Source organism: Aegilops tauschii, chromosome 2 (assembly GCF_002575655.3).
Source record: "Aegilops tauschii subsp. strangulata cultivar AL8/78 chromosome 2, Aet v6.0, whole genome shotgun sequence".
Lineage (NCBI taxonomy): Eukaryota > Viridiplantae > Streptophyta > Magnoliopsida > Poales > Poaceae > Aegilops > Aegilops tauschii.
The window spans coordinates 598322676-598334762 of NC_053036.3; positions in this window are offsets into that span (position 1 = coordinate 598322676).

A 12087-nucleotide genomic window follows, 5' to 3' on the forward strand; every position below is an offset into this window, starting at 1 on the left:
TAGCCAAACGTTCATAACGTCTGCATCTGCTCCTGTAATAGGTCTGTCACCTAGCGGTGCATCAAGGACATAATTCTTCTGTGCAGCAATGAGGATAATACTCAGATCACGGATCCAATCCGGATCTTTGCTACTAACATCTTTCAACATAATTTTTCTCTAGGAACATATCAAAAATAAACACAGGGAAGCAACAACGCGAGCTATTGATCTACAACATAATTTGCAAAATACTATCAGGACTAAGTTCATGATAAATTTAAGTTCAATTAATCATATTACTTAAGAACTCCCACTTAGATAGACATCCCTCTAATCCTCTAAGTGATCACGTGATCCATATCAACTAAACCATAACCGATCATCACGTGAAATGGAGTAGCTTTCAATGGTGAACATCACTATGTTGATCATATCTACTATATGATTCACGCTCGACCTTTCGGTCTCAGTGTTCCGAGGCCATATCTGCATATGCTAGGCTCGTCAAGTTTAACCTGAGTATTCTGCGTGTGAAAAACTGGCTTGCACCCGTTGTAGATGGACGTAGAGCTTATCACACCCGATCATCACGTGGTGTCTGGGCACGACGAACTTTGGCAACGGTGCATACTCAGGGAGAACACTTTTATCTTGAAATTTAGTGAGAGATCATCTTATAATGCTACCGTCAATCAAAGCAAGATAAGATGCATAAAAGATAAACATCACATGCAATCAAATATAAGTGATATGATATGGCCATCATCATCTTGTGCTTGTGATCTCCATCTCCGAAGCACCGTCATGATCATCATCGTCACCGGCGCGACACCTTGATCTCCATCGTAGCATCGTTGTCGTCTCGCCAACTATTGCTTCTACGACTATCGCTACCGCTTAGTGATAAAGTAAAACAATTACATGGCGATTGCATTGCATACAATAAAGCGACAACCATATGGCTCCTGCCAGTTGCCGATAACTCGGTTACAAAACATGATCATCTCATACAATAAAATTCAGCATCATGTCTTGACCATATCACATCACAACATGCCCTGCAAAAACAAGTTAGACGTCCTCTACTTTGTTGTTGCAAGTTTTACGTGGCTGCTACTGGCTTAGCAAGAATCGTTCTTACCTACGCATCAAAACCACAACGATAGTTTGTCAAGTTGGTGCTGTTTTAACCTTCGCAAGGACCGGGCATAGCCACACTCGGTTCAACTAAAGTGAGAGAGACAGACACCCGCCAGTCACCTTTAAGCAACGAGTGCTCGCAACGGTGAAACCAGTCTCGCGTAAGCGTACGCGTAATGTCGGTCCGGGCCGCTTCATCTCACAATACCGCCGAACCAAAGTATGACATGCTGGTAAGCAGTATGACTTATATCGCCCACAACTCACTTGTGTTCTACTCGTGCATATAACATCAACGCATAAAACCAGGCTCGGATGCCACTGTTGGGGAACGTAGTAATTTCAAAAAAATTCCTACGCACACGCAAGATCATGGTGATGCATAGCAACGAGAGGGGAGAGTGTTGTCCACATACCCTCGTAGACCGAAAGTGGAAGCGTTTAGCACAACGCGGTTGATGTAGTCATACGTCTTCACGATCCGACCGATCAAGTACCGAACGCACGTCACCTCCGAGTTCAACACACGTTCAGCTCGATGACGTCCCTCGAACTCCGATCCAGCCGACTGTTGAGGGAGAGTTTCGTCAGCACGACGGCGTGGTGACAATGACGATGTTCTACCGACGCAGGGCTTCGCCTAAGCACCGCTACGATATTATCGAGGTCTAATATGGTGGAGGGGGGCACCGCACACGGCTAAGAGATCAATGATCAATTGTGTGTCTAGAGGTGCCCCCTGCCCCCGTATATAAAGGAGCAAGGGGGGTTCGGCCGGCCAAGGGGAGAGGCGCGCCACGAGGAGTCCTACTCCTACCGGGAGTAGGACTCCCCCGTTTTCCATGTTGGACTACGAGAGAGCGGGGGAAGAGGTGGAGGGGAGGAAGGAAAGGGGGGCGCCGCCCCCCTCTCCTTGTCCTATCCGGACTGGGGGGGAGGGGCGTGCGGCCCTGCCCTCCTCTCCTCTCTTCCACCTAGGCCCACTAAGGCCCATTAAGTTACCGGGGGGTTCCGGTAACCTCCCGGTACTCCGGAAAAAATCCCAATTTCACCCGGAACACTTCCGATATCCAAACATAGGCTTCCAATATATCAATCTTTATGTCTCGACCATTTCGAGACTCCTCATTATGTCCGTGATCACATCCGGGACTCCGAACAACCTTCGGTACATCAAAACATATAAACTCATAATATAACTGTCATCGTAACGTTAAGCGTGCGGACCCTACGGGTTCGAGAACTATGTAGACATAACCAAGACACCTCTCCGGTCAATAACCAATAGCGGAACCTGGATGCTCATATTGGTTCCCACATATTCTACGAATACCTTTATCGGTCAGACCGCATAACAACATACGTTGTTCCCTTTGTCATTGGTAAGTTACTTTCCCGAGATTCGATCGTCGGTATCTCGATACCTAGTTCAATCTCGTTACCGGCAAGTCTCTTTACTCGTTCCGTAATACATCATCCCGCAACTAACTCATTAGTCACAATGCTTGCAAGGCTTATAGTGATGTGTATTACTGAGTGGGCCCAGAGATACCTCTCCGACAATCGGAGTGACAAATCCTAATCTCGAAATATGCCAACCCAACAAATACCTTTGGAGACACCTTTAGAGCACCTTTATAATCACCCAGTTACGTTGTGACGTTTGGTAGCACACAAAGTGTTCCTCCGGTAAACGGGAGTTGCATAATCTCATAGTCATAGGAACATGTATAAGTCATGAAGAAAGCAATAGCAACATACTAAACGATCGAGTGCTAAGCTAATGGAATGGGTCAAGTCAATCACATCATTCTCCTAATGATGTGTCCCCGTTAATCAAATGACAACTCATGTCTATGGCTAGGAAACATAACCATCTTTGATCAACGAGCTAGTCAAGTAGAGGCATACTAGTGACACTCTGTTTGTCCATGTATTCACACAAGTATTATATTTCCGGTTAATAGAATTCTAGCATGAATAATAAACATTTATCATGATATAAGGAAATAAATAATAACTTTATTATTGCCTCTAGGGCATATTTCCTTCACTACCTTGCCGAGTTCAAGCAGTACCTACAGGATGAGAAAGCACAAGGTTGCAGGACTAGACCTTGTGCCCATCCATTCGTCTCCTGACAGGGACCAGCGGATCGCCGTCGCCCAGGTATGTGTGCGGGGCGAGGTTCTCATCTACCTCTTCTGTAGGGCCATCAGAGGTTCTGGAGCATTCGCCGGTTTCATCGGCAGCGCCCACTGCACCTTCGCTACGGTGGAGAGAAGGAAGAACGCGATGATTCGGCCATCTGGTGCAACAAGCTTGTCGACATCTAGAGGCAATACAAGATCATCAGCAATGGGCAGGAGAAGAACTGCGTGGTTGACATCGCCGAGACCATCATCGACCCCTGATACGCCAACATGAAAGAAGACAACGATACCAAGGAGCTGAACACATGGGAGGTGCCTCTGAATCTAGCCTACATAACCTACGCGGCCAAGGACGCATACGCATGCTATGACATGTACAGGCAGATCTTGGACATGAGGGCGTGTCTGCTTCCCGTAACCGATGAGTACACGGACAGCCGCAGCGTCATGATCAAGCGTGCCAGGAAGGTCTAGAGGTTGTACTTTATCTGTTGATAAGCACCTTTATCATCTGAGTGTTTCATGCATTAGCCTAAGTGTCATAATTATCTGTTTTGTCTAAAAAAATTCTTTTAAGAACCCATTAACCTGTTTGCTTTTTTCAGTGGCTATTTGCTTATGTATGTAACTAGTTCACTTGTTCGTTAAAAAAAACTAGTTCACTCGGCTGCCGTGCTTTGAATCTCCTTCCTCCCAACATATTCCCCTCCTCAGGTGCACCCAGCAGGTCTCGTACACAGAGATATAGGACCAACCACCTATCCATTTGTATTTCTTTATTTTGTTCAATCTTTCGTCCTCTTCCTATACAGCTCAGTTCTATTTTTCGTTTTCATTAATGCTATATCTGAATTTTCTCCCACTTTCTTTTTCGATGTAAACTAAGTTTTCTCCCAGTACTTTTCCCTAGAACCAACTCAACTGTCCCACGTCTAGCCTAAAAAATAATAATACCCCACGTACTATTAACTCATCAAATTTAAATGATATTTTATTTCGTAAGTTGAAAGTTCTTACAAAATAATAATAATAATAATTGTTTATATATAACTTGGCAAGTTAACTCCTAGTGATTGCGTACATAAGCTTGCAAAGATTTTACTGACCAATGCAGTAATAGACGTGCAATCATGTGTTTATGTTTTTATAACATTTCTCCGTCTAGCCCAACATGATATTTTCACCCAGCCCAGCAAGTCCGTGGATTTCGAGCAAAATGCAAATGGGCTTTAAATTCTACCATACATATAAACAGGCTGCATAGATGCTACATCATTCTTTCACCCAGCCCACCAAATGGACTAAAAAACAAATGGACTGGCTGACACGTGGGCCAGTAGGTCGAAGCCTAAGAAGGTGTTGGATTTACATCCAACGGCCGACATTCTTCTTCAATCTCTCGTCTTCTTCCCCCAGCGCTGCCGGGACCGCCTGCTCCAGCCTCCGGCGTCCAGCGGCGTTGTTTTGCGCTCCTCAGCGAAACGCTACCCCGCTGACGGCCAGACCATCCCTCTACACCGCACCTCCTGTTATTCTCTGCCGAGTGTAGGCCCACCCCGCACCCGAACCAGTCAAGTTTTCCACTCCTCTCCGTCTGCGACTCCACTGCCGCGTCTTCCCCATCTTCGGGTCGTTCCAGTCTGGGGCCTCGCCGTCGTCCACCGCCTCGGTGTGCTCGGCGTGACGTGGTCAACATACGAGAGTCATCGGAAGAGGACTGTACGTGGAGAGCCTGATGGCTGGGACCCATGAGGTCCATGGTCGCACGCAAGGAAAGTTCCTCCTTATTACGCACTGTACATGGACTGTACATGGGAAGGGCTTCTGTATTTCGCAAAAAAAATGTTCCCCCCGCTGACAGGTCGGACCCACTAGCTATATCTTCGCATGCAAGGAAGTGCCTCCTTATTACGCACAAAAAATGAATACCCCCTGCTAGCTGGGACCCACCATAGTGGGTGGCTAACTTCTGGGCCTACTAAGTTGACGGGGACGATGTGCTTTGTCAACATAGTCAATATAAACGATTCTAGCTTTAGTGACCGTATGATGTCCATCCAACGGCCATAGTGCTTCTTCAACCTCTCATCTTCTTGCTTCAGCCACCCAAAGTAGCGCCGGTCGTGCCGCGTGCTCCTGCCACCCGTGGCCGTCTGTGATGCCGCGGAGGCCTCACAGCCCCCTACTACTCCCACCGCTGGCCAGGGCATCCCTCTACTCACCCACACCCCCTGTTATTCTGCGACGGCAGCCTCACGCCGCAGCCGAACCAGTGAACCCTCGTACTCCTCTCCGTGTGGGAATCTACTGCCGCGTCTTCCCCCGCTCCGCGTCGTCCCCTTCCTAGGCCTCGCCGTCGTCCACCGCCTTGGTGCTCTCGGCATGGCGTGGTCAATGTGGTCAACGACCGACTTCCATCGGAAGAGTACTAAACATGGAGAGGCTAACAGCTGGGTCCACGGCCACAGCTTGGTTTTTTTTGTGATTTGCCAAGTAAGTCGCTTTGTCAGGCCTGTTGGGCTGCAAATCTTTCAAGACGAGGAGAGCTTCATTCGGCTGGCCGAGAAAATGGCCTATCAGTAGTGAGAAATGGGCTGTACATTTTTAAAACACATCAAACCGGCAATTAGTTTCAATTTTTTTTCATTTCGAGATTTTAAATTGCATTGATTTTTATGTGTGGACAATTTGTTGGATTTTATATTGATATACATTTATTTTTAAAATCAGTTTTAATGTGACTCTAAATTTTGGGATTAAAAACAGTTCGGACCGCACCGAAATATGCAAAATTTCATATAATTTTTTAACCGTGGCCACAATATGGGCTGTAATGCTAACAAAAAGAATATGGGCTCCAAAAAAACCTTAAGAATTAGCAACTGGGCTGTAAATTATTAGAAATAATGGCAGATGGGTTGTATGCTGTTTTCCACCGATTTGGGGCTTTCCTAAAAAAAGGTTGACGCACAAGCAGTGACTGTTGGATTTCCATCCAATGGCCGTCGTGCTTCTTCAATCTCTGCTCTTCCTGCTCCAGCCGCTCAAACAAGCGCCGGCAGGACTGCCTGATCCCTCCTCCCCGCAGCCGGCTGTGCTGCCGCGCAGGCCTCACCGCCCCACCGTACTCCCAGCGCTGGCCTAGCCATCCCTCTACTCACCCACACCTGCTGTTATTCTCCGGCGACGGTAGACGAACCAGTAAACCCTTGTACAGTCGTACTCCCCTCCACATGGGAAACAACTGTCGAGTCTTCCCTGCCTCCGTGTCGTTCCCTTCCTAGGCCTCGCCGTCGTCCACCGCCCTGGTGCTCTCGGCGCGGCCTGGTCAACATGGTCAACGACTGACATGCATCTGAAGTGGACTGTACGTGGAGAGGCTGACAGCTGGGTCCATGACCGAACGCAAGGAAATGCCTCCTTATTAAGCGCAAAATAATGATTCCTCCACCTGACATCTGGGACCCACCGAAAGGGCCTCTATATTTCGCGAAAAAAACGTTACCGCCGCTGACAGCTTGGACCCACCAGCTATATCTTCGCACGCAAGGAAGTGCCTCCTTATTACGCACAAAAAATGAATACTGCCCCTGCTAGCTGGGACCCAGTATAGTGGCAGGCTGACTTGTGGGCCTACTAAGTTGACGGGGACGGAGGGCTTTGTCAACTTAGTCAATATGCATGATTCTAGCTCCAGTGACCGTACGATGTCCATCCAACGGCCGTAGTGCTTCTTCAACCTCTGGTCTTCTTGCTCCAGCCGCCCAAACCAGCGCCGGTCGTGCCTCGTGCTCCTGCCTCCCGTGGCCGGCTGCGATATGGCAGAGGCCTCACCGCCCCCTACTACTCCCACCGCTGGCCAGGCCATCCCTCTACTCACCCACAACCCCTGTTATTCTGTGGCGACGGCAGCCTCACACCGCAGCGAACCAGTGAACCCTCATACTCCTCTACGCGTGGGCATCCACTTCCGCGTCTTCCCCGGCTCCACGTCGTACCCTTCCTAGGCCTCGCCGTCGTCCACCGCCCTGGTGCTCTCGGCGCGGCGTGGTCAACGTGGTCAAGGAACGGCTTCCATCGGACGTGGACGGTATGTGGAGAGGCTGACAGCTGGGTCCACGGCCGCAGCAAGGAAGTGCCTCCTTATTACGCGCAAAATAATTATTCCTCCACCTGACAGCATGGACCCACCGGATGGGCCACCGTATTTCGTGAAAAAAACGTTTCCCCCTAACTGCTGGGACCCACCAGCTACATCTTCGCACGCAAGGAAGTGCGTCCGAAAAAAAACAATTCGCCCCCCTGACTGCTGGGACCCACCAGCTACATCTTCGTAGGCAAGGAAGTGCCTGATAGTCGGGACCCACCAGGTCGAAGCGTACGTAGCGTTGTCATTCTGGTCGCGAACGTGTACGTACATACTAGTCGTTGTAGAGGCGCGCACGTGTCGTAGTAGAGGCGCGCTCGTAGCAGGTACACGTACGTACAACGGCCAGGGTGGAAGAAAGAAAATACGGCCACGTACGTACATACGGGCAGGGTCTCGAACGCCTAATCGCGTATACATACGGTCAGGGCTCGTGTACATGGCTGGGTCGGAAGGGAGAAACAGCGACGTCATCGTGTTCATGGGGAGCCAACCGGCTGGGTCGGAATGGAATGCGTCGTCGTGTTCATCTGGAGGGCCTGGACGGAACAACCAATGGAAACGAGGCCTGGCGTACCGCAGAACGGAGGAAACGGCCTTGTGTTCGACCGGCCATGTTCGAAACAGGATCCTGTTCATCGGGAGGGGTCTGGCGTACCACAAAACGGAGGAAACGGACCTCCTACGGTCGAAACGGGGGTCCTGTTGATCGGGAGGGCTGTGGCGTACCGCAAAACGGAGGAAACAGACTTGTGTTGGAGCGCTACGGTCGAAACGGGGGTCCTGTTCATCGGGAGGGGTGTGGCGTACCGCAAAACGGGACTCCACGGGATACTGTTCATCTCCACCGTCGACCCCCTCCTGCCTCCACGGGCTAATGTTCATCCACCGTCGACCTCCTCCAGCCTCCACCTGCGACTGTTCATCCACGGGCTCCTGTTCATCCAGTCTCCACCGCGCGCTACTCCACCAGCTACTGTTCAACCAGCCCTCTCCACGGGCTCCTGTTCAACCACCCCTCCACGGGCTACTGTTCATCCTGCCCTCCACCATCTACTGTTCATCCTGCCCTCCACGGGGTGGTCCTGTTCATCATGCCCTCCACCGGGTCCTGTTCATCCAGCCCCAACCGGCTCGAACGATCGGGGTCCTGTTCATCCACCCCCATCGGGAACTATTCATCCAAACCCCCCAACAACGCTCACTGTTCATCCAGAGGCAACACCACGGGGTCCTGGTCATCCACCCCCACCGGGAACTGTTCATCCAAACCCCCCAGCAACGCTCACTGTTCATCCAGAGGAAGCATTGATCGGCTTCAGTTAGCAGCAGTAGCGAAGGAGTCGCTCGATCGGGTTCAGTTATCAGCCATCGATCGATCCCTCGGCTTCAGTAACGCGTAGCCTGCAGTGCAATCGCTCGGGTTCAGTTAGAGCCTAACGTCTCGCTCAGGTACAGTTAGAGCCCAATGCCTCGCACACACACGCTTACGTACGAGAGAAACGCGCATCACTCGGCCCCAGATCACCCACCGTAACCGGGGACTCCCCGATATTTTCCGCGCCCTCGCTTCTACCACGGTCTTTTCCGTCATGGACGGCCCAAAGAATGTCATGCAGCTGCGTCTCCGGCCCGCCTAGGACGAAAAGCCCATTTTCTGTCATGATTTTTTGTCATAGAAGTAGGACCCCACCACATCTATGATGATACCGTGTTTTGTCACAATTATCGTCAAAGAAGTGTCATCAGTATGACAGAAAAGATTTTTGTTCGGCCCAAAATGTCACGGATGTGTCTTTTTTTGTAGTGAAAGGGGTTGTATCCTGATTATGCTGCAATAAAGGCTAGAGTTTTGCAAGAAGATGAAACTTCATCAATTGATAGAATTGGCGAGAGAGCATATTGTTATACACCAGTGCATACACCTCCACCTAGTGCCGCAACTGTTGGAGAACGTAGTAATTTCAAAAAATTTCCTACGCATATGCAAGATCATGGTGATGCATAGCAACGAGAGGGGAGAGTGTTGTCCACGTACCCTTGTAGACCGAAAGCGGAAGCGTTTAACACAACACGGTTGATGTAGTCGTACGTCTTCACGATCCGACCGATCAAGTACCGAACGCACGGCACCTCCGAGTTCAGCACACGTTCAGCTCGATGACGTCCCTCGAACTCCGATCCAGCCGAGTGTTGAGGGAGAGTTTCGTCAGCATGACGGCGTGGTGACAATGATGATGTTCTACCAACGCAGGGCTTCGCCTAAGCACCGCTACGATATTATCGAGGTGTAATATGGTGGAGGGGGGCACGGCACATGGCTAAGAGATCAATGATCAATTGTGTGTTCAGAGGTGCCCCCCTGCCCCCGTATATAAAGGAGCAAGGGGGCGGGGGGTTCGGCCGGCCAAGGGGAGTGGCGCGCCAAGAGGAGTCCTACTCCTACCGGGAGTAGGACTCCCCCCTTTTCCATGTTGGACTAGGAGAGAGAGGGGGAAGAGGTGGAGGGGACGAAGGAAAGGGGGGGCGCCGCCCCCCTCTCCTTGTCCTATTCGGGCTGGGGGGAGGGGCGTGCGGCCCTGCCCTGGCCTCCTCTCCTCTCTTCCACCTAGGCCCACTAAGGCCCATTATGTTACCGGGGGGTTCTGGTAACCTCCCGGTACTCCGGAAAAATCCCGATTTCACCCGGAACACTTCTGATATCCAAACATAGGCTTCCAATATATCAATCTTTATGTCTCGACCATTTCGAGACTCGTTATGTCCGTGATCACATCCGGGACTCCGAACAACCTTCGGTACATCAAAACATATAAACTCATAATATAACTGTCATCGTAACGTTAAGCGTGCGGACCCTACAGGTTCGAGAACTATGTAGACATGACCGAGACACCTCTCCAGTCAATAACCAATAGCGGAACCTGGATGCTCATATTGGTTCCCACATATTCAACGAAGATCTTTATCGGTCAGACCGCATAACAACATACGTTGTTCCCTTTGTCATCGGTATGTTACTTGCCCGAGATTCGATCGTCGGTATCTCGATACCTAGTTCAATCTCGTTACCGGCAAGTCTCTTTACTCGTTCTGTAATACATCATCCCGCAACTAACTCATTACTCACAATGCTTGCAAGGCTTATAGTGATGTGTATTACTGAGTGGGCCCAAAGATACCTCTCCGACAATTGGAGTGACAAATCCTAATCTCAAAATACGCCAACCCAACAAATACCTTTGGAGACACCTATAGAGCACCTTTATAATCACCCAGTTACGTTGTGACGTTTGGTAGCACACAAAGTGTTCCTCCGGTAAACGGGAGTTGCATAATCTCATAGTCATAGGAACATGTATAAGTCATGAAGAAAGCAATAGCAACATACTAAACGATCGAGTGCTAAGCTAACGGAATGGGTCAAGTCAATCACATCATTCTCCTAATGATGTGATCCCGTTAATCAAATGACAACTCATGTCTATGGCTAGGAAACATAACCATCTTTGATCAACGAGCTAGTCAAGTAGAGGCATACTAGTGACACTCTGTTTGTCTATGTATTCTCACAAGTATTATGTTTCCGGTTAATACAATTCTAGCATGAATAATAAACATTTATCATGATATAAGGAAATAAATAAAAACTTTATTATTGCCTCTAGGGCATATTTCCTTCAGTATCCCACTTGCACTAGAGTCAAGAATCTAGATTACATAGTAATGATTCTTACACCCATGGAGTCTTGGTGCTGATCATGTTTTGCTCGTGGAAGAGGCTTAGTCAACGGGTCTGCAACATTCAGATCCATATGTATCTTGCAAATTTCTATGTCTCCCACCTGGACTAAATCCCGGATGGAATTGAAGCATCTTTTGATGTGCTTGGTTCTTTTGTGAAATCTAGATTCCTTTGCTAAGGCAATTGCACCAGTATTGTCACAAAAGATTTTCATTGGACCCGATGCACTAGGTATGACACCTAGATCGGATATGAACTCCTTCATCCAGACTCCTTCATTTGCTGCTTCCGAAGCAGCTATGTACTCCGCTTCACACGTAGATCCCGCCACGACACTTTGCTTAGAACTGCACCAACTGACAGCTCCACCGTTCAATGTAAACACGTATCCGGTTTGCGATTTAGAATCATCCGGATCAGTGTCAAAGCTTGCATCAACGTAGCCATTTACGATGAGCTCTTTGTCACCTCCATAAACGAGAAACATATCCTTAGTCCTTTTCAGGTATTTCAGGATGTTCTTGACCGCTGTCCAGTGATCCACTCCTGGATTACTTTGGTACCTCCCTGATAAACTTATAGCAAGGCACACATCAGGTCTGGTACACAGCATTGCATACATGATAGAGCCTATGGCTGAAGCATAGGGAACATCTTTCATCTTCTCTCTATCTTCTGCAGTGGTCGGGCATTGAGTCTTACTCAATCTCACACCTTGTAATACAGGCAAGCACCCTTTCTTTGCTTGATCCATTTTGAACTTCTTCAAAACTTTGTCAAGGTATGTGCTTTGTGAAAGTCCAATTAAGCATCTTGATCTATCTCGATAGATCTTGATGCCCAATATATATGCAGCTTCACTGAGGTCTTTCATTGAAAAACTCTTCTTCAAGTATCCCTTTACGCTATCCAGAAATTCT